General features: G+C 38.6%; 1 protein-coding gene across 2 annotated transcripts in view; it reads left to right on the top strand.

Annotated features, from left to right (window-relative positions):
- The first annotated feature begins 3,518 nt into the window (after positions 1-3,518).
- PAK2 (p21 (RAC1) activated kinase 2) overlaps positions 3,519-25,736 on the top strand; it is an 88,321-nt gene continuing 66,103 nt past the window's right edge. The window contains exon 1 of one of the 2 annotated variants that reach the window (XM_019651719.1): positions 3,519-3,781. The gene's annotated coding sequence lies outside the window, so the exon portion shown is untranslated. Of the gene's footprint in view, positions 3,782-3,896; positions 4,005-25,736 lie in introns of those variants that run through there. The other variant, XM_019651727.1, reaches the window with a different exon arrangement.

Below are 25,736 nucleotides of genomic sequence, written 5' to 3'. Positions count from 1 at the left end.
ATGAATATGAATATATTTTCTTTTGCACATCAGAACCAAATTTTATCAGTATTCAAACAAGTTTCCAAGGTAATATTTGAGATTGTGACACAGAACATGATTTATTTATACAGGTATTCAGAAGTGTAAAAAATGGTTGCAGATGCCGTCACTTTTGACATGACAGAACATTTCTGGTTTTGAACTATTTATATTATCTTCTTTGGATACTTAAAAAATGAATAAGCACTTAATTTTTAAAGATCAGTTTTGTATTTCTGTATGTGGTCTTTTTGTTTTTAGGCTGTAAGACAATGGATACTGTTCTCTTGGGTTATTATGTTCCAGTATTTGTTCCACTTTTATGATTTCTTTTTCTTAAACTATTGTGTTATGTTCTTTTGAATGAAAGTAAGTGACACAGGTTACCTCAACTAAGGGTGAGGGGCAGGTGTGTGTGTGTGTGCACGCATGCGCACGTGCGTGTCACTCCACCAGGAACTTAGATATTGTAGGTAGATTTCATGGTTAATGGTACATACATGATTTGGGAACTGGATACATCTATTGCAGCTCTAATTATTTCTGAAAATAATTAATTTAAGGATTATCCTAGTCAGATATTAAATTAATTTCAAACTACTCATCTATGTTTTGATAATTGATGCTGATTGATATGATATGGAAATAAAGAAATTAGAGTGAGGTGACCAACACCTATCTGTATCGTCCCCCAAACTTACAAATATGCTATTGGCTGTTAGTTCGAATGAAATAATACGGACCAAGTATGCTTTTCAGGATTGTCCTAATCAGTGGTAGGATGGTGGGTTTAGCTATCTACTTGATTTCTTGCATCTTAGTCCTTACTTCTGGAATCACTTTCCTCCTGAAGTACATCTTTTTAAGTAGTTTCTTTAGTAGGTCTGTTGTTGGTAACATGTTTGTTTTTGGTTGATGATATATTTATTTTGCCCTCACTTGTATAGCTGATAATTTAGCAAGGTGTACACTTCTAAGTTTGGTTTTTTTCTCTTGGTACTTTGAAAATATTTTTCCACTGTCAACTGGCACCTATTGTTGCAGTTGAGAAATCTTCAGTGGCTTTAACAATTGTTTATAGGGTACGTCTTTTCTTTCTGGTTGTTTTATCTTTGGTATTCTTTGTTTCACTTTGTTTGAGGTTTCTTTTACTTATACTGATTGGTATACACTTTGCTTCCTGAATCTGAAGGTTCTTGTCTTTAATCAAGTCTGGAAAATTCTTAGCTATTAGCACATACTGCCTGTTTTGTTTTCTTTCTTCTCTCTCCTGGAGTTCTCATTAGGCTTCTGGTAGGCCTTCACAATCTATCCCCATGTCTCTTAATCTTTCTGTCATATTTCCTCTGTCTCTGGGCTGCTCTCAGTAATTTCTTTAGTCCTGTCTTCCAGTTTACTAATTCTGTCTTCAAGTGTGTAATCTGCTATTTAATCCAGACATTGACTGTGGTTTCAATTTTTATATTTTTTATTTCTTGACGTTCTACTTGGTTCCTTTTCGAATCTGTTTGGTCATTTAAAAAAATAGTATCTTGTTTCTTGCTCATTCATGTCTTACATTTTGTTTAATCATTTTAATAAACTTTTTATATTCTGTAACCAATAATTCCAATATCCAAAACTCGTGGGCTTCATTATTCTGTGTGTGGTTTCTATTGAATCACTCATCATAGCTTATTAACTCAGGTGTATTGTAATTATATTTTGGGGGCTCATGTTTAGCTTTTGATATCCTGTTTATCTGTGGAAATCCTTTCAGACCTGGATTGAGAGTAAACCTGTGCAGTGAGGATTTGTATTTGTTTTTCCAGGCCTCCAAATACTACTGGTTTGGGGCCACTTTCTTGACTTGAGGTTTCCTGGGTAGTGTAGGAACTATAAATTTGAACTTTCAAACTCATGTGAAGGAAAGTTTGTGGTTATGAATTCTAAAGGGGATTTTTCCCCCTCCATGTCAAATCCAGGCTAAAACATAGAAAGGTTTGCTTGTCTCCCTGGGTTGGTATAGGGAACTTTTTTTTTCCAGTCTGTTCTTGGAGGATGTAGCCCTTTAAGTTTCCCAGCCTTTTGCAGGATCAGAGTCCTAACTCCATGTACGCGCCAAGGCCTTGTCTTTGGTCCCCTGTCTCCTGAGCAGCCAGTAAAATCAGAGAGATTTCTGAGATAAGTAGATAACCCTCAACACTACTATGGCTTCATTGCCTTGCTTATCACACTGGTTTCTTACTTCCTCTTTGGGTTGAGTGTGGAGTTTGGAACACATCAGAGATCTATTTTTCTTTCTTGGAAACTTAGTTATGCCTTTGAAAGGATGTTCTATTTTATCCAGAATTTGTGTGTTTAATGATGGGACTTTTCCAGGTTATCTAATAGTGTGCCATATTTCTTCTTAATTCCTTTCTCTTGTATTTTCCATATCATTTAAGTTTTTTGCTCTGCATCTTACATAAGCACAATCTGGCTACCTTTCTCCACTTCCATTGCTGTCTCCCTAGTATCAGTCATGATTACTGCCTCCATAGTTCATTTCCCTTCTATTCTTGCGTCTCTATATTCCATTTTCCACATAGCAATCTAGTGATCTTAAAGTGTAAACCAGATAACATCACTTCCCTGCTTAAAACTCTTTACCATGACCTTCAAGATCCTTCCTGACCTGAATCTTTTTTACTGTAATGTTTTCATCCTTGCCCTAAGCTCCAGCTACAAGGCCTTCTTAACTGACCTTAAGGCAAGCCCTTTTCTTCCTCCTTCTGGTTGTAATGCTTTTTCCTGGGTGCTTCTCATAGTTCTCTCTGTTCTTGGCTTAAATGACACCACCTTAAAGATGCCTTCTCTGGTCACCCCATCCAAAGTAACCTCCCCAGTTTTTTCCTCATACCAGACATCATTACTTTAATTATTGTGTTTTCATATTTGTAAGCTCCACGAAGGCAAAGTGACTTGTGTTCACCCTTGTATCCCTGATGCCTTAACAGTATCTGGTACACTCAAATATTTATAGAATTAATGAATACATTGATAACTCCTTCGAGGATAAAACGTGGACGCCTTAATTTGTAAGGAAGTGGGGCTTAATTTAGCAGCAAAATATAGAGTTTGTAGGTGAAAAGCAAAATGGATAATGGATGAATTCCCAGAAACAAATGCCCTAGAGCAGATTCATGTAACAGCAATCATCTGTCAGCATCTTTGGTTAGCACAGACCTGACTGGAGACAATGCTGAATCGAATGAAGGACTGGCTGGCTCTCTCAATACTGTATGAATACCAACAGAGAGGCAGGCAAAGGGGGAGGGAAAGGGAGGCAGTACACATCTCCAAACTACAATTCCCAGCAGACCCCACGCGCGGTCCCGCCCATTGGGAAGCGGTGCCCGTCTCCGCCCCGTGAAGCTCCAGGCTTCGGGCCGGGAGGGGTGGTGTCCTGGCCCCTCCCCTTATTGCTCCCCGCCGTCGCCCTCCCCCAGGGTTGTGGCCACGCGCAGCAGCGGCGGCGGTTGTTCCGCTTCCCCTCCGGTCCGGGCCGTCGCCATTGCCGAAGGCTCCCTGCCCTCCCCTCCCGGCGCCCGCGGGGCTCGGCTGCCGCTCGGCCTAGCGGTAGCAGCCGCTGCGCTACAGCGCGGCTCCTTTTCTCGTTCCGCTTCCCCTTCCGTCTCCTTCCCGCCCCGCGCCGCGCGCCTGCCTCGGGCGACTCCGAAGCCCCCCGGGAGCTTGGACGGAGGCGCCTCGCTGGGGCGGGGACCTTTCCTCGCCTGGGGTAAGTGTGCAGACAGGCCGGGACGCGGGCCATCTCTCTCCTTCCTTCTTCCTTCTCGGCGGCCTGGCAGGCTCGAGCGGCCCGGCGTAGCCGACCTGCCCCAGGGCCGGGGCAGCCGCCACCTGCGTGCCTGCAGCCGCGGCTTCTGGGGCGGTGGCTCATTGTCTGCTCCCTAGGGCTGTTTTCTCCGGTTTTAGCCCGAAATGAAAAGCTTGCTGGGCAGGTGAGGTCTAACTCTTCCTGGACCCAGCCCTTCCCTAAACCGTGTCGTGCCACGGATTCTGCCCTCTCTGTCTGCCTTCCCTTGCGTTTCAACCTCCTCCTTTTCTTTTCTCCGTTTACTTAAGTTTTCGGCCAGACGTCTTAAGTTTTATTTCCCAATTTTTCCTCACTTACTGAGTCCCAGCCCCTCCTTGCCACCCCTCTGTTCATCCCAATTTCACTGCCCAGGCATGTTGTCTCTTTACTCCTTCTAAACTACAATCTGTAATTTTTTCCATATTCTGCATTAGTAAAAACGTATAGTTTTCCTGGGGTTTGAGGGCCTCCACTTAAGAAAAGATCTTTCAGATCTTCTCGTGACTCTTGTTTGATCTTCAGCCAGGAGGTGAATATTTGCTTCTTTAGGTAATTTAGGTGAAAATTGGCTTTTAACCGTGTCTGGCTTTCTTTAAAAAGCACACACATACAAAACCCTCCCACAGATTCCTCTTTGGACTCAACGTTTTGGCTAATTCTTTAAAGATAAAGTCATTCAGTAACTGAAGTGTGAAAAGTATTGCCATTGTCAGTTGGTGTGGGGTTGTGCCCATTCTTGTATCTTAATTTTAATGGGATTACTCTGGGCAGTGTGAGCGTGATTTGTTTCCTTGATATTGTCAACTCCCATTGATAAAATTATCTCAGTTCCACTTCACAAGTGATTTATATATTTCTTTTTTAACCTCTGTAAAAAGACAATCAAAATGGTTAGGCCTAAAATTAGACTACGACGAGCTGTGTTTTGGATCAAGGTTGTGCACGTCACGTTTTTTCCCCTGCTCTGTTTGACTCTTCCGCTCTTATAAGTAGGCAGGATATTGAAATGTACAAGAATTTGCTCTGGGGGTTTTGTTTTTGTAGGGTTATCCAAAATAACGTTAAATGAAGTATAAGATTGAGATGAAGGCGGTGAATAGTAATTTTTAAAGCAGGTTAGAACTTGTCAGCTTTGCCAGAAGCTCTGTGGCCTTTGTAAAACTCACTCATAGTCACTTCTATATACTTTATATATGTGAAAAAATATGTATAAATGAAAAACTTTATGTTCTGTTAAGGATATGGATTTAAGGCAGTTCTTTCATCCTTGGCTTTTAAATCTTTCTAGCTATTAGTTAGCCAGGAACACTGATTTACAGTGTGAAAAGTGAACCTCAAAATGTTTTTGACCTGTAATAATATATATGTAGGTCCTAAACTCACTTTCAGGTTTTGGTGGAAGAGTTTAACCTAAATTCATTGAGTTTTTTGTTTTCACTAACTAGTACGTTGTTACCTAAATTGCTTAGTAGTGAACTTCAATACTGTCAACATTTGGTAGTGTCGGTTGTCCTTAACTTCATGGGAGGTCTCATTGGCCTAAGGGGTTAAGGTGATATAGAAATGTTAGAGTGAAACTTGTCTGTGATGTTAGCTTCTCTGCCAGTTTTTTCTATAAGTAGATAACTTTTACTAAGCAAGAGCTCCTGGATATTCTGTTTCCCTTAGGGCCTTGATTCCTGGTTACCAATTATTGAAAGAAAGAGTTGTTCTGGACTTTGTGACATTGAATACTAACCTTGTGAACTCAAATTCATAAAGCTACAGTAAGTTTGTAGTTGGAGTATATCTACTAAACGAGTGAATAGGGTTCCTATGTTTCTCTGATGTTAACGATAGGCCCGTTTCCAAGACATGGTTAACAGTGGTGTATATTTCTTTTCAATTATACTTTTTAAAGAGAAAACTTAGAACTTGTTCATGTAGCTAAGGATAAACTTCCAATTATACTTTTTTAAAAAGAGAGAACTTGTTCAAATAGCTAATGATAAAATAAGTAGGTACTGTTAAATCCTTCCTATGTTTAATGTCAATATTGATTATTCTAATATTCAAATACAATGTTTCTTTTGGCTTTCTATATTTTATACTTCTGATGAAAACTTGAAACTGGGCCTTGTTTAAGGCTTTCTGATCGATTTGTTTTCAAAAGCTCTTTCAGTTAGTTGGAGGGCTAACTAATTTCAGACTTATCAAGAGGGAAGGTGTTAAGTTACAGATCTCAGTTGTGCCTCCTATCTTTGTACCTTGTAGAGGCAGAAAGAAGGAAAAAAATAGCTCCTATTGCCGTGAAGAAATACTGATTGTTTTCTTCTGTGATCAGAATTGAGTTTCACTACATCTTCATTTCAGGATCACTAACCTGATTAAGAGTAGTCAATGTGGACACTCACAGAGGATTTGCATTGTAGCTTACCATCTCTGAGGTAAGGTAGTGCTTATCCTAAGTGTCCCAGGTGGCCAGGAGTGGGAGACCTGGGTTGGAATTCTGGCTCTTGTGCTTGATCCTGGGCAAGATACACATTCTTTTCAAGACTTGTTTTTTTTTCATCTGTAAAATGGGAATAATATAATACACATTTCATAGGGTTATATGGGGCAAATGAGATAATGCAGGTAAAGTACTCAGCAAATGCAGTGCTTAAGTGCTTAATAAATGTTAGTTAACATTCCATTCTAAAATAAGTTTTACATTTAATTACTTCTACAGCAAATGTTCTCCTCCCAAACTTAGATTTAAGACTTCTGAAAGAGGTTAGAATCTCAGGACCAAGTTTCTGATACCATAACTATTAAGTTAAAAATTATTTTTCAGGGAAAAAAAAAGTTTCACCACTGAAATAAAATACAGCTTCTTTTGAATACAGGTTTCTCAGATTTAAAAAGTATGTATATTTCTCAGAGTATTTGGAAAGTGCTGAAAATTATTAAGGAACAGGACAAAATTCACTTTAGTTTCAGCCTTGAAGGATAACCATCATAACAGACTAGAATAGTGTTTTTAAAATTAAATTGCAAAAGGGCCGGCCGAGTGGAGCATTGGTTAAGAGTTGGCTTGGGACACCAGCTCTGAGCAGTAGGGCCCCAGTTTGGATCCCACATGAGGGCCAGTAATGCTGTGCCTTCTGCAGCTAAGATAGTGAACAACAGCTCAACCTGGAGCTGGGCTGCTGTGAGGTGGTGGTGTAGGCTGCAGTGGGGCTGCAGTGGGCTGCCATAAGCTACCATGAGTGGCCGGCAGCTGACGTGAGCTGCCAAGAGCCACTGTGAGTGGCCGTCCATTGGCGGGCAACTGATCTGCCTCAGCTGGGAAAAGTGCAGTGATAATACCAATATGGGCCAGTGAAGCAACGTCTTCGACAACTAGACTGAAGAACAAAAGGACAGCAACTTGTCTGTTCCCCTTCCCCGATTCCCCAACGCTGTTCCCCTCCCCAAATTCCCCCAATAAAATCTTAAAAAAAAAAAATTACATTGCAAGAGAAACATGCTTATAATAAAAGGTTCAAGCAAGTCAATTATTTAGAGTAAAAAGTGAAGATTAATTACTCTTTCAAGTCCCATTCCTTACAGGCACCCACTTTTTTATTTATTTATGCAATTAGAAATAAGTACCGTGTATAGTTTTTACCTTAATTTTTTTAAATAAAAAATTGGTCATTATATATTCTTTTCCATATCAGTACATATAGTTGTATATCATCTACTCAGCAGACATGAGGTATTCCATTATATGGTTGCACTTTCATGGTCATTTATGTTATTTTCAATTTTGAACAACTTAAACTGAAGTCTTTTTTTTTAAAAGATTTTTATTGGGGGGATGGGAACAGTGCTGGGGAATTGAGGTAAGGGGAACAGACAAGTTGCTGTCGTTTTGTTCTTCAGTCTAGTTGTGGAGGACATTGCTTCACTGGCCCAAGTTGGCACCATCATTGTGCTCTTCCCGGGCAAGGCAGATCAGTCGCCGGCTTCTGGATGGCCGCTCACGCTGGCTGCTGGCTACACACGGTAGCCCATGGCAACCCACTGCAGCAGGGGCTGCAGCCTACGCCATCGCCGGCGACTCAACGGCAGCCCAGCTCCAGGTTGAGCTGTTGTTCAACATCTTAGCTGTAGAGGGCAGTGTCACTGGCCCTCATCTGTGGGATCCGAACCGGGGCCCTCTGGCGTCCCAAGCCAGCTCTTAACCAACGCGTCACTGGGCCGGCCCTATATTATTACTTTTTAAAGTTAGTTTCAGGTGTATAAAACAACAATGATTAAATATAACCTCACAAAGTGATAACCCGACAAACCTACTATCCATCTGACACCATGCATAGCTATTACAATTCCTTTGACTATATTCCCTATGCTGTACTTTACATCCCATGACACATATACATACATATATGTGTAAATTATAGTTGACATTCAATATTAGTTTCAGGTGTACAGCGCAGAAGTTAGACATTTGTATAATCTATGAAGTGATCTCACTAATAAGTCTAGTACCCATGTGACATCCTATAACAGCGGTTCTCAACCTTCCTAATGCTGCGACCCCTTAATACAGTTCCTCATGTTGTGGTGACTCTCAACCATAAAATTATTTTCGTTGCTACTCTATAACTAATTTTGCTACTGTTATGAATCGTAATGTAAATGTCTTTTTGTTTTCCAATGGTCTTAGGTGACCCCTGTGAAAGGGTCGTTCGATCCCCAAAGGGGTCGCAACCCACAGGTTGAGAACCGCTGCCTTACAACCTTATTGACTATTTCCCATACTGTATTTCACATCACCATGACTATTTTGTAACTTGCAATTTGTACTTCCTAATCCCTTCATCTTTCTCACCTATCCACCATATCTTGTACTTTTAACAATTGTATTTTAATCGTAATCCTTCTGGACTTTTTTTGTTTGTGGTAAGAGGAAGTAAGAAAGTTTTAAAAATATAAAATAATTTGGCTACTGAATTAAAATACTGCTATAAAAATGTTTTTAGGAGTTTGAGGTTGGTGTGACAAGTAGTTACATTATAGGGATTCAGAGAATAATACTGTAATGTTTCATTGTAAGCATCACATCTGAAAAGGAAAAGAATACCCTTCTTTGAGCCCATCTCTTGTTATCTACTTAATTCATCCTCATCCTTCAAATCTCAGCCTTTGAATGTAGCTTTCTTTGGGAGTCTTTCCTGAGCTCCATTATAATTTAGATATTCTTACTGTTCTTATACAGAGGGTGTGAAAAGTATACACATTTTAAGATAACATCTCTTAAAATATGTATACATTTTTTTTGGCACCCTGGGTATATTTTCTTAACATGTTAATTCATAGCCTTTATTTGCAATGTGCTGAAAACACATTCATCTGGAAATGAGTTATTTTTCAATTTTTGCCAGTTGAAACTCATCAGAGAGGGAGGCGGTGCAAAAAGACCTCAGTAGTTAGTGTTGATTAAAAGTGATCCACATGTATACAAGTCACTTTTAACCCACATTACTGAGTTTTTCCTTATATCTTTCTGATCAAGCTATTACATTGGTAATATTTTTTTCATGTAAATGTTTAATAGATTCTGGAAAGATAGGGTTTATTTTGTATTTCATTCGAACAAAATATTTTAAGATTTTATCTTTAAACAGTTAATTTCTATTTATAATTTTAAGATTACTTAGTAATTTATAGGCTTGTGAATGAAGCAGAATTGTTATATAATAAACACATGAGCAACAAGAGATGGAATAAAGTATTTAGACAAAATTTCAGGTGCTTTAAAGAGCAAATTATTAAAGAATAGAAAGTTGCATTGGCAGCTATAATAGGAGAAATAGGGCCAGCTGAGTGGCTTAGTTGGTTAAGAGTTAGCTTCAGAGCATGAGCTCTGAGCAACAGGGCTGCCTGTTCAATTCCCACATGGGCCAGTAACGCTGCGCCCAAGCTGAACTGCCACTGAGCTGCCAACAGGTGGCAGGATGGCTCAGCTGGTGAGAGCATATGTTCCTAAGAACAACACTGCCTGTTCAGCGGTGGGCTATACCCGCCCGCAACTAAGACTGAATTCAGCACCTTGAGCTGAGCTGCCACCCGGATGGCCCAGTGGATAGAGCGCATGCTCTTAACAACAAGGCTGCTGATTCGACTCACGTGTGGGAGGGTGGCTATGCCCACCCGCAACTAAGATTGTAGCACAGCACCTTTAGCTTAGAGGCCACGAGCTGCCGTTGGGCAGCCAGATGGTGACTGGTGCCTTCCACAACTAAGAGAGAAGAACAACAACTTGGCTGGTCCCCCTTCCCAATTCCCTAACACTGCTCCCCTCCCCCAATTCCCCAATTAAAAAAAAAATAGTAGAAATATAGCCAGATGTTTGATAAAGTATCTGTGTTGTAAAATTTTTCTAAATGTTTTTTCACCTTCCTGATTAAGTATTTGAATAAAGTTTTCTTTAAAAAAAAATACTTTTTATTCCATTACCCATGGATAACCATTGTTGATATTTTGGTATGTTCCCTGTATTTGTATTTTTCTTTTTAATATGTATTTGTGTGTACATAGTTTACTTTTATAAAATTGGAATCACATTCTATGTAATTTGCTATCTTGCTTTTTATCTTAATGTGAAATATTGAAAGTTTTCCTTTGTTTGCCTTAAATGTTTTTTTAAATGATTAATGTTTGCCTAGCATGCCATTCTAGAGCTGGGCCTTAGTTTCATTATTTTCCTATTGCTGAAAGTAACTTATTTCCAATATTTTATATAAATAATGCTATGGTGAATATCTTTCTATTACTGATTATTACTTTAGAATATTTTCCAGTAAGTGGAATTACTGAATCAAAAGGTATAGCATTTCAAAGTCTTAAATTACCCTTCAGAAAGGTTTGATGTGTACCATCACTACCAGTATGAGTCTTATTTTATTGCTATCCTTGTTAAAATAATCATCATTCTTAAAGAAGTTAATAAAATTTGCTTATTACTAGGCAAATAAAAAATACAGTTTAGTTTGCATTTCTTGTTTGTCATAACTAATTTTGTTTTTGTTAATTTGATTTATTTCTGATAAGTACACAGAAGGAACTAGATTTGTGTTCACTGTTATTTTTATTATCTTCCTGAACTTTGATAAAATTGTATTTACTTATGTTTTCCAGGTTCATCATCTCTGAAAATAATAGTAACTTTTGCCTCCTTTCCAATAGTCAAAACATTTATTTCTGGTTTAGTTCTTTATCACATTGGGCAGAATCTTCAAGACATAGTTAAATAAGAGAGGTGATAATTGTCTTGGAATGTCTCTTGTAGTTTTGCAGTTAAAGATGATGGCAGCTGTTGGTTTTAAGAGAGATTCTTTATAATTTTATTCTGTTCCTACTTTACAAAAAATGGGAATGGTTTCTGAATTTTATCAGATGTTTTTGTAATACTTATTTAGGAGATGATAAGTTTTTTTTATCTTTTAATTACTGACAAGGGTATATAATAATAAATTCGCTAATAACCAAAAGTACCCTAAGGCATATATTATGAGGAACCAAAACCCTACTCATGTTAGTCAAGTGTACAAAATTTATTGACAGAATAGAGAATCCCATAGAAATTTAGTTTAATAAGAGTATACAGGCCATCTAGTAACCTCTGTAGTCTATTGAGGAATCTTTATTTAATCATGAGTCAGTTTTGATAATTTGTATTTATGCAAATTATATATTAAGATTTTCACATTTATAGACGTATGTAATCTTTTCTTATAAATTAAAATCTAGTATTCATTTCCATCTTTTATTAGTGATTTTGTTATTTTTCTTTTTTTATTGGGGGAAGGGGAACAGACAAGTTGCTATCCTTTTGTTCTTCAGTCTAGTTGTGGAGGACGTTGCTTCACTGGCCCAAGTTGGCACTATCATTGCACTGTTCCCGGGTGAGGCAGATCAGTTGCCGACTTCTGGACGGCTGCTCACTGCGGCTGCTGGCTGCTCACGCTGGCTGCTAGCTACACACGGTAGCCCATGGCAACCCACCTGCCATGGTAGTCCCCGGCGACTCCCTGCAGCCCAGCTCCAGGTTGAGCTGTTGTTCAGCATCTTAGCTGTAGAGGGCGGTGTCACTGGCCCTCATGTGGGATCCGAACCGGGGCCCTCTGGCGTTCCAAGCCAGCTCTTAACCTATGTGCCACTCTGCCGGCCCTTGTCATTTTTCTTAATTTGCCAAAAGTTTGTCTACTTCGTGGTTTTTTTATCACCAGCTTTGAGGTTTAGTCTATTGGTTTTCTGATTTTCTGATTTTTACTGTTCTCTTTATTTTGCTCTTCCTGCCTTTCTTCAATTTTTTTGTTATACTTTTTCTAATGCTATAAATTCTTAGTTCCTTTTTTTAAAAAATAATGAAACCATTTAGTGCTCTTAATTTACCTCTGGCTGCACTCTATAATTCATATGAATGATATTCTTATAGTCATTACATCACAAATAAATAGTTGGTAGTTCTGGGTTTCCTCGTTGACCCAGGAGGTATTTAGGACAGTTCTGTTCACTATTTTCTTGTTGTCAGTGACTGTGGTCTTTTAAAATACCTTTAAATCTATTGAGGGTTTCTTTGTGACTTAAAGCATAACCCAATTTGGTAAATGTTCTTTGGAAACTTAAAAATATTTTCTGTTTGCAGGATACAGTGTTAAATATATCTGTTAAACTTTATCCAGATTATCTTGTTTGATTTATTATTCTTTATTAATCATATACAATTTAGTCCTTATTAATTTTTTAATCTTAATCTGTCAAAGATTGAGTGGTAGCATTGTTTCTCTGAAGCTTGTTCTCACATCAGGAATTTACATTTTTGTTTTTCTACTGCCTGAATACTATCTTCCCTTCATATGGAACTATTTTGAAGAGGCCTCTGATCAGCCGTCTAAAATAGGAACCACCTAGTGCCCCACTCAGTATCTAACTTCTTGCCCTTCTGTAGGTTTTTCTTTACAGGAAGTAACTTCTATCTGAAGTTATTTTTTTCATTTACTTGTTTCTTTATTTCTTTGCTATTCTAGTCAGAGCTTAAAACAAAGTAGATATACAGTAAGTATGTGTTGGTTGAGTAAAAAAGTGTCAGTTTCTTTTATTTCTAGTGATTAAAATTTTTTTAATTAATAGACTTTATTTTATCCAGCAATTTTAGGTTCACAGCAAAGTTGAGCAGAAAGTAGAGTTCTGTATACCCTGAGCTTCCCCCTCCCAGCTCCCCAGCTTCTCCTATCATCAACATTCTGCTTTGTGTGGCACATTTGTTATAATTAATGAACCAACATTGACACGTCATTATCATCCAAAGTCCATAGTTTCCATTAGGGTTCACTCTTGGTGTTTTATATTCTATGGGTGTGGACAAATGTATAATGACATGTATCTACCATTACAGTAACATACAGAATAGTTTTCCAACTCTAAAAATCCCCACTGCTTTATCTATTCATCTCTCCACCCTCACTCAAACTCCTGGCAACCTCTGATGCTTTTACTGTCTCCATAACATTTTGCCTTTACATGTTGTACAGTTACATGTTGTACAACCATCACTACCACCCATCTCCAGGACTTTTTCATCTTCCCCAAATAAACCTCTATATTCATTTAGCACCACCTCCCCGTTCTTCCCTACACCAACCCTTATAGCCTATCTCTTACCTACTTTCTGTCTCTTATGATTTTACCTATTCTAGATGATCCATGTAAGTGGAATCATACAGTATTTGCCTTTTGTGTCTCACTTATTTCATGTAGCATGTTTTCAAGGTTCTTCCATGTTGTAGCATATATTACTATTTCATTCCTTTTTAAGGTTGAATAATAAATATTCCATTGTATGTATATACCACATTTTCTTTATCCAGTTGTCTATCAATGTTTTCAGTTTTTTGTTTCGTAAATAGTATTTGGTTTACTTTTATCTCAGATATTTGGAATGTATACATCCTGTTTTCAAAGCCCTTTAATGTATAGTTTAAATGAATTCAAGTGTAAATCTAAATTTTCAAAGTAAAATTTTGGGATTTATCTGCCTGAAAAAGGAAATTATACTTTGACTTCCCCTGTATTTAGAACTAGTTTTTTATCTTAAACCCAGCCTTGCTTTATCCCCTTCCCCCTCTCATGGTAAGCTTGGGACCTCGAATATTGCTAGTATTTTTTTTTTTTTTGTACAAAAGTTTTTAACTATTTGAGACCTCAGCATTGTTAATATAGTTTTTCTATGTGTTATGTTTTTAGCTATCTCCTTTCAAGACTTATCTTTGTAACTATATTCAGTGTTAGCACAAATTATTTAAACTTGATTGAGATGGATTTAATGCTCATTGACATTTTCTCCATCTCCCCCCCCCCCCCATGGTAAAGACTGCTTTATTGGTGGCAATTGGTACAAGTCAGTAAATATTGATCCCCAAAGAAAAACTCAGTTATTTATCAGCCTACTGGTCTGTAAAGAACTGAATGAAATTGAACCAGCTGATTGCTGGGAGGGTAAACTGAAGTCAGTCCTGCTTCTTGGGAAGTGAAGCCATAGCCAGCTGATACATGGCATATGCTGTTCCACCAACTGTAAGAATCACAGGAGGGCATCAGCTACCCCATCCTTTAGATGCACTGGAATTCCATTATGCTCCTGAAAACGCTTTTGTTTCTCTGGAACTTGATTTTCAAACTGCCTGCGTGAAACAGTGCTCTTGATCTTCTGGGCAATCTGATGAAGAGCCAGCCGATTCCGCAGCATCTTGATTCAGTTACTGCCCACCAACTGCGACAACTGAACACTGGAGAACCCATTTTTCCGAATCTTAACTTTTAAGTTAGTAATTCATCTTGTAGGTCAGACACGATGTGTTTTCAACTAATGTTTTCAGTAGGAGTAACTGGAAGACATATTTAATACCTATTAGGTCACAAATGCCCTTCAAATTCTGTAGATATCATTCTGTGTCATCTTGCATTAATCATTTTGTGTTAGAGCTTTCTGTGCCTGATGGTGATAAGAAGTTTCTTTTTTCTTTTTATTGAAATATTTTGACAGACCATGTTTTGTACATGTTCATCGATGTTGCCTAATGCATTATTAGCTCCTTACAATCATCAGACTTGGTTCTTTTTTTCATTTCCAGAAATGTGGTTATTTTGCTTTAGTTCTGTTTCCTTCCTTGAAAACACTTCTAATAATTAGACTGCCTTATCCTTTCTGTCCTTTGTTTGAGCTTCTCAAATGTTTGTCCATATTGCTCATTTGATTTTCCTTTCTTACCTCCAGTTAGGCTTTATTTCTGCTATTGAAATTTCAGTTTCTTTGCATCCTTTAAAAACTTACCTGCTCCTTTTTCTTTTTAAATTACTCTTATTTCATCTTGATCTTTTCTCTCCTTATATGCCATTTCATAGAGTTTGCCAAACAGTGTTTGGAGGGTAGTTCTGTGTCCTGAAGTAATGCACCTTGTAAGTCAGGCTCTACTGCTGTGTGAAGGGTGATTTTCACTCTTCCTTGTGCTGCAAAATTTTTGGGGGATTAGCGTTGGGTTTTTTTCTGCTTATTCATCCTTGAATGATAACTGTTATATATTACCTGATGTGCATCTCTCAGAAATTTTTGTGAGTTGTCCTCGCCTCTGGTTGACTGGGCTTCTGAGTGAAACCCCTACTTAGGTGTAATTGCTGAAGGATAAGTACAAAGGTCCTAGCCTGTGTTCCAGTGACTAATAGACATTCATCTAAGGTGATGGTTCTGGGCTAGGATGGTAGGATCTTACCTTAGCCTGTTTTCTAGCATGTGCTGCTTAATTGGCATGTCCTATTTCTAGCCTTGTACCCACAACACAACACTTTGTATAACTATACCTCCCAGGAAGCCATGTTCTAGTCCATGTTTTTCGGCTCATATACAGCTCCACCTGAACCTTACATATACACAGGCATGTAGACAGACATTTCCTTGCTTTTCTGGAGCTTGCTTGGTGGTCTCCTAACTGTATGTAGAAAGATCAAAGAAGGTTAGGAACTCTGGCTACCACAAAACTCACCTCTGCATAGGGAAGGAATGGCTTAGCAAGGGTGACTAGTTTCTATGAGGTGGACTCTGGGTCTCTAAATAACAGGTTGGCTAGCAGAGAGGGACAAGGTATCTTCAGGTCTTCTTTTAGACCAGCGGTTCTCAACCTGTGGGTCGCGACCCCTTTGGGGGTTGAACGACCCTTTCACAGGGGTCACCTAAGACCATCGGAAAACAAAATGATATTTACATTACGATTCATAACAGTAGCAAAATTACAGTTATAGAGTAGCAATGAAAATAATTTTATGGTTGGGGGTCACCACAACATGAGTAACTAACTGTATTAAGGGGTCGCGGCATTAGGAAGGTTGATAACCACTGCTTTAGACAGATGGTTGAACTCCCTTTTATTAAGTAGAGCATGGCTAGGTCATGACATGAGTCTTTTCTCATTTAAGATTAAGTGAGCTTATAGCTAGTGGAATCCTTCGAAGATCTGACAAATTTTCTTCATGGGAATTTGGGACAGACTACATGGGTAGTCTGATTTGATAACCATTTTTTACCATAAGCTGGTTCTGATTTTTGTTAAACTTAGATAACCACTTAAGTAACCAAATAATCAGTCTGCTGTTGACCTTCATCTTTCAGTAAAAGGTCTTAGATTGATAGATTATCACTTTGATAGTAGGAAAATGGTATCTTGTTCCAATTTGCATCTCTTTGATGTCTAGTGAAGTTGAACACTTTTAATATATTTATTACCCTTCCCACACTTTTTCATTTTGAATTGCCATTTGGGGTTTGTGACCAAACTTGGGTAAAGCTAGACTTCATACTGTTGAATTCATTTCTTCTTACTACTTTTTTTTAAGTAATCCTTGATCTTTCTTTGTCTTGTTCCTTGCGTCCCCATTCCCCTTACCTTACAGGCCGTTAGTTTTGAAGCAGTTTCTGAGGTTCATACTTGGTCATTGTTTTACTTTTTTAGTGTAGTGATTGGGTGGAAGCCAACAAGGGAAGAAGAAAAAAAGAAGGATCACATTTAGATTACAAAGTTTCTTTACACACATTGCTTCTTTGTATACAGACTTGCCTTTTCCTTTGTCTGGCAAATTACTTCTCATCCTTTAAAAGGCAGTTCTGATTTCTTTGCCTAATTACTCTAATATATATAGGAGCTCTGGGTCCTCTTTTCCATTGCATTCTACTCATCCCTGTTAGCTCATCATCTCCTTGCAGAGGAGTCACATTACTGTTCCCCTCCCCGCCAGTGGTGTGGAGACCAAACCTTGGTAGCCTTGATCTCCAGCATCTGACACATTGTAGACACTAAGTGAATATTTGAATTAGGAAAAATGTACAAAGAGGTTTTTTTAATCCTTCAACCATGTTATTTCCCTGCTTCTAGTGTGAAAATACAAAAAAACAGGTTTCTCTGAGTAGTGGAATTATGTATATTTTTTTAGTTTTGGTTTTATTCTGGTTTGAGGTTTTGCTTTTTGTTTTGGTTTGGGTTTTTTTTTGTAATGATCATTACTACTTTTATTATGAGAATAATAATTTTTAAAAAAAACCATCTTCCAGGTGCTCCATATTGCCCAGCATCTGCATCTTTCTGGTCCCACTCAACAGGCTTGTTTCCCACTACTTGCTACCATATTCCCTCCTGTCTCCTTGCTGTCTCATGGGCTGGATCATACAATTATTGTTCCTGTTGCCTAGAATCCCATCTTCTGGGTAGGAATATTTTCTGTTGTAAATGGAGGAATACTTGTAACAGTGATTAACTGATGAGAATTTAGACTATTGAATGTCTTTCCAGTCTTATCCTAAATATATGCAGGATAAATTGAGCATATAATTGTCTTAGCGTTCTAGAATAGAGACCTTAAAGAAGACAGAATAGTGACTATATCTTCAGATTTTCCTGGGTCTCCCCTAGCTTAAAGAAGAAAAAAAAAAAACTTTACTTGACTCAGATGCCATCACAGATAAACCTTTTTAATTGATTGATTTATTCTTCAATAAATAGTTACAGTAAGTCCCCGACTTAAAAACATTCGAGTTGCTAACATTCACAGATGCAGCCAGCCAATCATGCACCCAAGTCGGACTTAGAAATGAATCCGACTTACAAACGTTCTCCCTGAACGGAACTCATTCATAAGTCAGGGACTTACTATACTCATTTCATAGACACAAACTAGACATAATTCTTGGTGTTAGTGATATACGTAATGGCCAACAAAGTACTCACTGGATCCCTGCTTGTGGAGTTTATAACGTAGCGAAGGAAGACATTTGAAAAGCAAATTCGGTGTGATGAATGTTAAGACAGAAGGGAATAAACTAATGTGCATGGGACGGAAGTAAGGTGTCAGAGAAGGTTTCCTGAGAAAGTGATATTTAGACCAATACTTGAAGTAGGTGTTTGACAGGTGGAGGTGGAGAACAGAAAGTAGAGTGACCAACTTAATTTCTGTTTCCCAGGAAAACTCCTTCAGTCCCAGGCAAATGGGATCATTGGTTACTGAACAGAAACCCTGCTAGGAAGGTCATGCATGAAGCCCCGAGATGCTGTTACAGAAAATGAAAGAATGGATAGAAGTTAAAGCCTGTAGAAGGAAAGACTACAAAGAGATGAGTCTGAAAAGTTAGGGGCCTGACTTTGGGCTTTATCTTAAGACTTAGGTATCCTACTTAAAGGATTTAAGTAGCAAACTAACGTGATTAAGTTTAATATAAGGATTTAAGTAGCAGACTAACGTGATTAAGTTTAATATATTTTAAGGTGGCTCTCTGCAATATGAAGAATAGACTGGGACAGGGGCTGGCTGAGTGGCTCATTGATTAAGAGTTGGTTTGGGAGCTCCAGCTCTGAGCAGCAGGGCTGCCGGTTCGGATCCCACATTGGCCATTGATGCTGCACCCTCTACATCTAACAACAGCTTGACCTGGGGCTGGGCTGGCGTGAGTTGCCGGTGACGGCGTAGGCTGCAGTAGGCTGCGTTAAGCTGCCGTGAGTGGCCGGCAGCCAGTGGCCATCCAGTGACTGGTGACTGATCTGCCTCAGCTGGGAAGAGCGCAATGATCATAATACCAACAAGGGCCAGTGAAGCGGGTGTCCTCCACAACTAGACTGAAGAACAAAAGGACAGCAACTTGTCTGTTCCCCTTCCCTGATTCCCCAATGCTGCTCCCTCTCCCAATTCCCCAATAACATCTTAAAAAAAATAAATAAATAAACTGGGAGGGACTAAGTGTGGATTTGAGAGTAATAAATAATGATTAAGTCACAGGCTTAGAAGTTTTGAGGAAGCTATTTTAGGAGGTATGGAGAGTTTTGGGAATTGAGGTATTAAAATAGAGGTGAGAAAACCAGAAACAAATGATTTTTAAAAGTTGTTTTTCTCCAAGAACATTAATCTATTTAAAATGGAAAAAGCAAACATTTTTACTCCCGTGTTTTTCTGTTAACCAGATAGAAATTTTACTAGCAGAGTAAATAATCCAGACAGTAGGGTGTTGTTTTATTTTTTTTAAGTGATAACTCAACCTTTTTCAGGTACAAAGAACAGCAATATAGAATGTAGGAGGCCTGGCTGTGAAGTCACACAGGTGATTCTTTTCCTGAACACAGCAAAAATTATAAATAGTTTTGTCACCTTCAGAGTAGTTCCATTGAAAGGCTATGTGATTATTCCAGTGGTGCTTCCATTCTTCAAATCATTTTTTTTTTTTTAAGATTTTATTTGGGAATCGGGGGAAGGGGAACAGACAAGTTGCTGTTGTTTTGTTCTTCAGTCTAGTTGTGGAGGATGTTGCTTCACTGGCCCAAGCTGGCACCATCACTGCGCTCTTCCCAGGCAAGGCAGATCAGTCGCCGGCTTCTGGACAGCCACTCATGGCGGCTGCTGGCCGCTCACACTGGCTGCTGGCTACACACGGTAGCTTATAGCAGCCACTGCAGCAGGGGACTGCAGCCCACGCAGTCGCCGGCGACCCACGGCAGCCCAGCTCCAGGTAGAGCTGTTGTTCAGCATCTTAGCTGTAGAGGGCACTGTCACTGGTCCTCATATGTGGGATCCGAACCGCAGCCCTCTGGCATCCCAAGCCAGTTCTTAAGCAATGCGCCATTCGGCCGGCCCCAAATCATTTTTTTTAGATCTCTCCTCTTTGAATTACTCTAGTAGACTGCAGCATATCTTCTTCACCAGAGGCAAACCCTCCATCCTTGACTCTGCCTCTGTTTCAATCAGTCCTTCTTGCTCTCTGCATCTACATCTGCTCTACCATGGCTTCTTTCTTTCCCTTAAATTTAAAAAATAAAATAGAATTCATGTATGATAAAATTCATACTTAAAAATGTTTTTTTAAGTGTTTTTTGGTTTTTTTTAAACTATATTCCCGAGGTTGTGCAACCATCGCCACTAATTCTGGAATATTTGCATTACCCCAAAGAGAAATGATGCACCCAGTAGTGTCACTCATTTTACCCCAAACTGCACCCCCTACCCTAGGCAACCACTAATCAGTCTATTTTCTGTGTCTATAAATTTGTCTAATTGGATTCTGTAAGTAGATTCATATAATAACGTGGTCTTTTGTGACTAGTTTCTTTCACTTATCACAATGTTTTCAGAGTTCATCCACATTGTAGCATGTATGAGAACTTCATTCCTTTTTATGGCCAAATAATATTCCATTGTGTATATACCAGATTTTATTTGTCCATTCATTAGTTAGTAGAAATTTGGGTTGCTTTCACTTTTTGACTGTTATGAATGTGCTCTGTGAACATTTGTGTATGTTTTTGTGTGAATTTCTTTTAATTTCTTTTGGGTATATACATAGGAATGGAAGTGCTGAGTCTTATGATAACTCCATGTTTAACCTTTTGAGGAGGAGCTACCAGGCTGTTTCCCAAAGCTACTGCACCAAAATTTTGCAATGCCACCAACAGTGTATGAGGATTCAGATTTCTCCACATCCTAACACTTATTTTCTGTCTTTCTGATTATAGCTATCCTAGTGGGTGTGAAATGGTATCTCATTGAATTTCCTTGATGGCTATTGATATTGAGAACCTTTTCATGTGCTTATTGGTCATTTGTATGTCTTGGGAGAAATGTATATTCAGATCCTTTGGGAAAGCATTGTATGTTCAGAATTTGGTGCTTTAGATTAGTGCTTCTCAGTACGGTAATGGACTAATAACTTTTGTAAAATACCATAAAGTGGAAATGAAAGAAAAACCAGATATACAAAATACAAGCCCTATATGTTGTTGTTAGCTTCAACAGCAAATTATTCTGTCAGCTTGCTCTAAAAGTTTCTGAACACTTTCTCAATTTTTGTGTTTCATTGAGTACTGGTGATGAATAGCCAGTTTAGATAATGCTCTTTGAGTGTTGCTGTTGTAGATTACTAAAAGGCATTTGAAAAGTAATGCAACTTTTTCCATGTTTGAACTCAAGGCAATTGCTCGATTCTTGTATTTTCTACACTTCCAGCTATGGCCAATTCTAATTTGCTTTGGGGTAATCCCACAAAGGGCTGGTTTTGAGTCTTGATGAAAAGAAGTACTACTTTGTGCAGATTTTACACAAGCTAGTTACATTTAATACAGATAAACTGGAAGGTGCAGTTTCAGCCAAAGGTAGTAACAAGGCAAATTGGGCTTGGGGCCATTGAGGTTCAGAATTAGCCTTCTGAACCTCTCCCAGTTTTCCTCATAGTAGTAAATACCCTCAGTGTTGATGATATTATGCTTGTTGAAGGGGTTTTTCTGCTCGGTTTTCAGAAGCACAGAGTAGTAGAGGGTTATCATAAAGCCTCTTATATATCCAACCATGTCACCCTGAAACTCCAACATAATTATCTTATTTGTTTATAAATAAATAATTTGTCACTTGGCTGTAACATCCTTCTGAGCATAATTTCTTACCTCATTGTTCATATTTATGCAAAAATAAGAATCACCCATATGACACTGTAGCCATGAACAGTTCATTGTCTCCTGTCTTAACAAGGTCTAGAAGGTCTAAGCATACAGGCCAGCGCTGACTTTGAAGTCTTAGAATCTAGAGACATTGAGGAATATATTTTATATTATCTTAATTATTTATACTTTTGGTGGTGAAAATTCTGAAATAAAGTGGATTATTAGAAAATGTTATTTGGGCCGGCCGAGTGGCGCAATGGTTAAGAACTCGCTTGGGATGCCAGAGGGCCCCGGTTCAGATCCCACATATGAGGGCCAGTGACACTGCCCTCCACAGCTAAGATGCTGAACAACAGCTCAACCTGGAGCTGGGCTGCCATGAGTCGCCGGCGACGGCGTGGGCTGCAGTCCCTGTGGCAGTGGATTGCCATGGGCTACCACCGTGTGTAGCCAGCAGCCAGCGTGAGCGGCCAGCAGCCGCAGTGAGCGGCCGTCCAGAAGCCGGCGACTGATCTGCCTCGCCAGAGAAGAGCGCAATGATGGTGCCAACTTGGGCCAGTGAAGCAACGTCCTCCACAACTAGACTGAAGAACAAAACGACAGCAACTTGTCTGTTCCCCTTTCCCCAATTCCCCAGCACTGTTCCCATCCCCCCAATTTCCCAATAAAAATCTTTAAAAAAAAAAAAATGTTTTTTATAATAGCTTTAAATTAGTGAAGGTATATAGAGTATGAGTCATTTGAAGAGTAAGTTCAAACATTTGTTGGTACCTCTGTTAAAATCATTTGTGTTAGTGCCAGATAGATAGAGAAGTATGAATGTGTGACAATTAAGTTCGCGAACTCATCCTAGAAAACGTGCTACATACCTCATTGCTGAATATCACAATGTTCACCTTCAACGTACTCCCTTTGGGAAGCTATGCACCGATGCCAGTCCCTAGTCCACCCTTCAAAGCAATTTTGGAACTCTTTTTTTGGAATGGCCATCAGAGCTGATGTCATATTACTCTTGCTGTCCTAAATGTCATCCTTTCAATATTTTCTTTATCTTCGGGTAAAGAAAGAAGTTATTGGCCAGATCAGGTGAGTAGGGAGGGTGTTCCAATACAGTTATTTGTTTACTGGCTAAAACTCCTTCACAGACAGTGCCTTGTGAGCTAGTGCATTGTCCGTGATGCAAGAGCCATGAATTGTTGGTGTAAAGTTCAGGTTGTCTTAACTTTTTCACGCAGCCTTTTCAGCACCTCCAAATAGTAAACTTGGTTAACCGTTTGTCCAGTTGGTGCAAATTCATAATGAATAACCCTCTGATATCAAAAAAGGTTAGCAACATCATTGCAATAAGTTTTGCGAACTTAATTGTCAGACCTCATCTGAAAAGTGTTCTGTGACAGCCAGAGAAGGAATTTATCATCTTTAGAAAGAGAAGTAAAATTAGAATCTAAGTCACTGAAATTCAAGGAAGCATGTGGCATATTAATGGATGGGATTGTATCACTTTAGTCTAATCAGGTGAGTAACCATACAGTAATTTAAACATGGGAAGAATTATTGATTATGGGAAAGGAGTAATGGATTAGCTAGTACAAAGTAAATAGAACTCTAAAGAACATAGGAATAGCAGAAATAAGGATAAGCTGCTGAGTTAGAGCAGTCATGGACGAGCCCTCTTTCCCCTACCTTGTGGGAAAGAAGTGGATGTGGTGCTGTGTTGCACCATGCTGGATAACTGCCCTGGAGGGTGTCAGGGAACGCTGTTCACAGGGAGGTGTTAACTCTGCTACAAAACCTCCCAAGAAGAGAGTGCAGGAAGGCCCCAGTCATCTGACATGCTGCTGGCCTCCTTGCCCTTTAGAGCCTGGTGCTGGAGTAACCTGGTGAGCAAGCACGCCAGAACCCGGAAGCAAAACATTTCACCTGCAATGTCTCTTCTGCGCCCTCTACTGGTAACATTGTGCCAGCTGGCAAAGGGAAAAATACTTCAAGGTCCCAGATCATTTTTCAGAATAGGCAAAAACGATGAATTTGGATTTGAGAGACACTAAATAACTGGCATGAGAATGGTATTAGTGCTGTAGGAGCTCTGAGAAGGAGTAGAGATCATATCAGGTTATGACAGTTAAGGAAGAAGTGGTATTTGACAAGCTTTTGTAAAATGAGCAGGTTTCTTTTTAATTGAAGATAGCACTGTTTTTCTTCATTTCAAAAACAGTACATGTTCATTTTATTAAAATTAGAATTAAAATATAGATAAGTATTTTTCTCTTGTTTGTATTCCAGAAAGAAGGAAAAAGCACTCAGCTTTTATCACACATAAAGAGAATCAGTGTTAATCACTTGATAAAATATTGCTAGATAGTGGATGTAGTAGGGAGGGAAAGCTTTTTATGATGATGCTTGCTGCTGCTTTTGAGTGTTTACAAAAAAAGTTAGCTTTGAGATATAATGCTAAATTATATAAACTAGCATTTTGAGGAACTTTCTGTCTTTGGTATTTATCTGCACTTTATTTACATAACTTCTTTAAGAAGTTTGTTAGACAATCACTAGACATTATTTTGGGGGCCCTTTAAGTGACCATTAGGAAGGGATTTTCTGTTGTAATCACACTGATGGAATATTCTATTGTAGGAGTCCATTATGCCTTTCTCTCCTTTGCTCTAAGATTTTCATATGAATGCTCCTCTTAGGAACAGGGTTCTAGCATACTTTATTAGGGAAAACAAACTGAAAACTGAATCTTGCCTTTGTTGAGGTGGACTTCTCTCCTCCCAGATGTCAAAGACTGCAGGATTCTCATGAAAAAGAAAGACTTTGTAATACTGGAGTTACATTTTAAAAATTGGATAGTATTTCTAGAGAATGAAAACAAAATCCTTGGGTGTTAGCTCACAACTGGGCTCATGTATATGGTTAGGATATATAACATTAGGCCTGTTTTCAGAGAAATGCTACTAAATTCATGCTACTATACTACTACTAAATTCAGACTGGTACCTGTTAACTTGTCAGCCTTTTAACCAAATTGGTACAGGAGTGAATTGTTTGCTTTCCTATATTTGAAAAATTTAAGGAAAGGATTAAAACTTCAGTGTAAATATAGTTTTTAAACATTTTGGATGTAATCTTTGACTCCTCTTCCTCTGACTATGTGTGAGCAGTTGTGTAGAAAGATTTAGGACAGTGCTGTCCAATATGGTGGCAACTAGTACATGAGACTACTGAGCACTTGAAATATAATGAGTGCTACTAAGAAACTGAACTCTTAAGTTAAATTTAAGTGCCATGTATGGCTAGCATGGCCACCCATATTGAATAGCAGTTTACAAAACGGTGTGTTCGTAAGAAAAAAGTTGTAAAGAAAACAAATAATTTGTAGACATTAAGAACAAATTCCCACCGGGGTTGGCCTGTCTACATGATAGCACTACATTTCCTCAAAATATCTTAATTTGATACTGGGATTTTTTTTTCCCTGCAGCACTGATGTGATTACTAAAATTTGACCAAGATCCATTTCTTCTAAGGTATCTTTGAAAAATGAATATCCCCCTGTGATGTTTGTTTCTATAACTTTATTTAGATGCCTAGTCTCAATTCATTTTTGTAAGCATTTCTTGAGCACATACTGTGTACTATGTGCTGGCAAGTACAAAGATTAATCAGGCATAATTGCTGCTATCAGCAGTTAAATCTAGTCGGGATTAAGGGAGAAGGAGGTAGGGATAAAGGGAAATTTAAGCGTTCACTTTTTTTAAAACCTCTATATGCAATTTGATACTATTTAAGAATATTCTTTTTAAAAACTTCACTTTTTTTTTTTTTAAGATTTTATTGGGGAATTGGGGGAAGGGGAACAGACAAGTTGCTGTTCTTTTGTTCTTCAGTCTAGTTGTGGAGGACGT

The sequence above is a fragment of the Hipposideros armiger genome, unplaced genomic scaffold (assembly GCF_001890085.2).
Source record: "Hipposideros armiger isolate ML-2016 unplaced genomic scaffold, ASM189008v1 scaffold_8, whole genome shotgun sequence".
In the NCBI taxonomy this organism is placed as follows: Eukaryota; Metazoa; Chordata; class Mammalia; order Chiroptera; family Hipposideridae; genus Hipposideros; species Hipposideros armiger.
The sequence above is the reverse complement of the archived record's forward strand: the minus strand, read 5'-3'. Positions and strand labels throughout refer to the sequence as shown.